The following is a 4,513-nucleotide window of genomic DNA, read 5'->3' as shown; positions in this document are numbered from 1 at the left end:
AAAAAAAAAGAAAAAAAGAAAATAATAAGGACCTGCAGTGTTCCTTGTCTTCCTTAAAACCTTCCTACTCGAAATCTAAAATCGTTCTGGCCTTTCACATCTTAAGTTTCTCATTTAATAGCCGAATTTATAATGGATGATGTCTCCTGCTGCAGGGGTAGCCTGACTTTTTTCAAATAACTTTTTTTTCTGCTTATAAAGGCAATTCTCTCCTTTTCTTTTCTCCAATGAGAATGGGTTTGAAATTTCTGGGTTTTTGTTTTGTTTTGTTTTTGTTTTTTGAGATGGAGTTTTGCTCTTGTTGCCCAGGCTGGAGTGCAATGGCGCGATCTCGGCTCACTGCAACCTCCACCTCCCGGGTTCAAGCAATTCTCCTGCCTCAGCCTCCCGAGTAACTGGGACTACAGGCATGTGCCACCATGCCCAGCAAATTTTGTATTTTTCGGTAGAGACAGGATTTCTCCATATTGGTCAGGCTGGTCTCGAACTCCTGACCTTAAGTGATCCACCTCCTGCCTTGGCCTCCCAAAGTGCTGAGATTACAAGCGTGAGCCACGGCGCCCAGCCAAAATTTTCTGCTTTTTTAAAAGAATTTAGCAAACAGATAAGTATAAGGAAGAAAATAAAAATAACTTGTAATTCCATAATTAGCTACTGTTAACATTTAAATTCTTTGTTACCATTCAATGCAGATACAGACTTCTTTGTGTGATTGAGATTATATATTACAAAGTTTGACATTCTGCTGTTTTGTTTGTTTGAGACAGAGTTTTGCTCTTGTTGCCTAGGCTAGAGTGCAATGGTGAAATCTTGGCTCACCATAACCTCTGCTTCCCTGGCTCTAGCGATTCTCCTGCCTCAGCCTCCCAAGTAGCTGGGATTACAGGTATGTGCTACCACACCCAGCTAATTTTTTTGTATTTTTAGTAGAGACAGGGTTTTCCATGTTGGTCAGGCTGGTCTCAAACTCCTGACCTCAGGTGATCCGCCCCCCTCTTAGGCCTCCCAAAGTGCTGGGATTATAGAGTAAGCCACCACACCAGGCCTGCTGTTTGCTTTTTAAAGATCAAAAAAGTTATCAAATGTATCTTATCAGTAAAGGATCATCCAGTGTCATCAGAGTTTACCACAGCTCAGAACTTGAGTAAGATTTTGAAACCAAATAAAGACGACTTGTTGGACAACTTACATCTTGAAAAGGTGGTGGAGCAGATAGGAATCTCATCCAAGAGGTTGTTCGATTTGCATTTCCCAAAGGCAGCCACCTACAGACTTCTCAGTTTTGAGCTGACTTGTATTTTTCTCTCACAAAGATCGGCCTTTACCACAGATAAATAGGAAGAAACCAACCAAAAGCTTTGGAACCTGCTCCCTTGATATATTAGATGTATTAGAAGACTATGATTTAGCATTTCCACTGTATAAGAAAAGTATTTTTCTTTCATATTTCAGCCCGAAGCAGCACTTAGCAACCCGCTTTCTGTCCTCTCCCTATACAACCTCAAAGTCTCTGAAATCTGCTGCTAAAAGACTTAAAAGTTTATGTACCTTAATCCCTGCTTTTAAAATACTCCCCAGGTTATAAAAAATACAGCACCCAGGTCATAATAAATACCATCTCTTCCTGGGAATAAAGGCTGGGGAAGAAATGCCAGGAGCCTTGAATCATCTCTAGCTGATTATGAATTTGGCTTTGCTTAGTTATTTCTGAAATGCTTCTGCAGTTGGCACCGGCCATGCACGGAGCCAGCTGAAGTCTATGCAACACTGAACAGTCCCGTCAGGTTTGGGAACCAGAAGGACGAGGCTGGCTTCGTTAGTCTATTGTCCTCTGGGTACTCCCAGCTGGCATATTGTGGACTTCATTACCTCACAGCCATCCGAAGATGATGCTCTTTCCAAATCAGCCCAGATATCCTTGAATCTCCATTGGCTCACGTGGGTGGTTCTGGGTCTTGCTGAGAAGAACCCTGGGGAGTTTTTCTACAGGGACAGATCTATAGTGCAGAAATGTAAGCGGAATTGGCCCTTGCAAATTAATACGGTGCTGTAGAAACAGATTAGGCTTTGAAACCAGATGGTCGGAAAAGCTGCTTACACTTGCTGCGTTTCAGGTTTCCCATCTGAAAAAAAGGAGCGAGAGTGTGCCCGCTTTTTAGGCTTGTTATGAGAATAAGAGAGAACGGCATTTCTGGCAACTGCAGAGAACAAGATTTCTGGTCAGAGCAACTGAATAAGCATCCTCTCACGTCTCACTTTCCTGCTTTCTTAGGTTTCTTTGGGGTTTTACACATTAAGTGTGGTACATTGTAATAATCTCTTGAAATCATCTACCATCCTTCTTCAAGGCCCAAAGTCCTCTGATCTGTATTTTCTCTTTCAGCCAAAAAACCTTTGTGATTTTAAGATGGCCATTGTTAAGACTGTCACTGTTTTGGTGAGAGAAATTCAGGCCAGGGAATTCTCATGATTTATTTGTCATAGTGTACACGGACAGCTCCTCTGCTCACTTCCTCACGTAACAAGTTTTTTTTTCCCACCCTCCCCACAGTATTTGCCAGGCACTGTGGGGCATGCAAAAATAAATCAGCATTTTCAGGCTAGTACTAAAGCAAAGCAATTCTGGTAACAGAATATTGAGCAGTTCCAACTCACTAAGGTCTGAACACAAAACACTCAGCAGGATGTGATACGTGCATACACACGAGGTATAGACATCCCAGAAAGACCGTGATCCTCATTTCACAGATGAGGAAGCAGGCTCAAGGAGATTAAGCGAGCTGATCAAAGCACAATTAGTGGTAGAACCGGGGCTTGAATGTCATTCTTCCACCGCCAAATATCTCTTGCATTACAAGCTCTACACCACCCCTCTACTGCCCCATCCAGAGACCTAGTTACTAGCACTCAGCCTGTGGTTGCATTCTTTTGTTTGCTTGTTTGTTTGTTTTTGAGACTGAGTTTCACTCTGTCACCCAGGCTGGAGTGCAGTGGTGCGATCTCAGCTCACTTAAACTTCTATCTCCCGGGTTCAAGCAATTCTCATGCCTCAGCCTCCTGAGTAGCTGGAACAATAGGTTTATGTTGTTGGTTGTTTGTTTGTAATAGAGTCTAGCGCTGTCACCCAGGCTGGAGTGCAGTGGTGCAATCTCAGCTCACTGCAACCTCTGCCTCCAGGGTTCAAGAGATTCTCCTGCTTCAGCCTCTTGAATAGCTGGGATTACAGGCACCTGCCACCACACCCAACTAATTTTTGTATTTTTAGTAGAAATGGGTTTCACCATGTTGGCCAGGCTGGTCTCGAACTCCTGACCTCAGGCGATCCGCCCACCTCAGCCTCCCAAAGTGCTGGGATTACAGATGTGAGCCACTGTGCCTAGTTTCCACAAGTCTCTTAACTTCAGTGAACTTTTTGGTGGTCTGTAAACTGTGGTTAATAATAGTACCTGTCTCATAAGGTTTTCCTGGGAATTAAATGATATGGCAGAGTGAACAGTGCATATTAAGCAATTGGCAAAGTTGTGCTATTAGCATTTGCTACTTTAAAAAGCTCCATTCATCTCTGCTTCTTTTCCTTCTTTTAGTTCTCACTTTCAAGTTCGTTTTTCTCCTCATAGGATTCTTTGGGCAGATATGGATCCTGCCCTATTGTAAATATGTGGCACACTTGCCACTCTGACATTCAGTCGCTTTCAACCTATCTTTGATGGAGTTAGCCTACGTGGTAGGTTATCTACCCTTGGAGGTACGAGAGGAGAGGTCCCTGGCCTCTAGAGTCCTGAGCCAGAGAAAGAGTATGGCTGGTGCTTAGGGAAGAGTCTTTGGGCTACAGCCAAGAACGCTCTGCAGGAGGTGTTTTATTTGTTGTTGTTTTTTCTTTTTTTGAGACGGAGTCTCACTCTGTCACCCAGGCTGGAGTGCAGTGGCACAATCTTGGCTCACTGCAACCTCCACCTCCCAGGTTCAAGTGATTCTCCTGTCTCAGCCTCCCGAGTAGCTGGGACTACAGATGCACACCACCATGCCTCGCTAATTTTTGTATTTTTAGTAGAGACAGCGTTTCACCATGTTGGTTAGGTTGTTCTTGAACTCTTGACCTTGTGGTCCGCCTGCCTTGGCCCCCCAAATTGCTGGGATTATAAGCATGAGCCACTGTGCCCAGCTTTTGCAGGAGTTTTGAGGTCTGGCCTTGGTGTCAAAAAAATGTGACCTCAAGTCACATTTCTTTTTCTCAGTTCTGACATTTACCAGCTGTGTCCTTTCCAAGTTCTGCAATCTTTCAGTACCCCAGTTTCCGCAATCTTTCAGTACCCCAGTTTCCGCATGTATAAAATGGGGACTTCAAGTTCCAGTGAGAGAATTGTGATGAAAATGGGATGAGCCAGGCGCAGTGGCCCAGACCTGTAATCCCAGCACTTTGGGTGCATCACAAGGTCAGGAGTTCGAGGCCAGCCTGACCAACATGGTAAAAATACAAAACAAGGCTGGGCGCAGTGGCTCACGCCTGTAATCC

Source organism: Cebus imitator, unplaced genomic scaffold (genome assembly GCF_001604975.1).
Source record: "Cebus imitator isolate Cc_AM_T3 unplaced genomic scaffold, Cebus_imitator-1.0 Scaffold1, whole genome shotgun sequence".
Taxonomy (NCBI): Eukaryota; Metazoa; Chordata; class Mammalia; order Primates; family Cebidae; genus Cebus; species Cebus imitator.
This window is presented reverse-complemented; position numbering follows the sequence as displayed.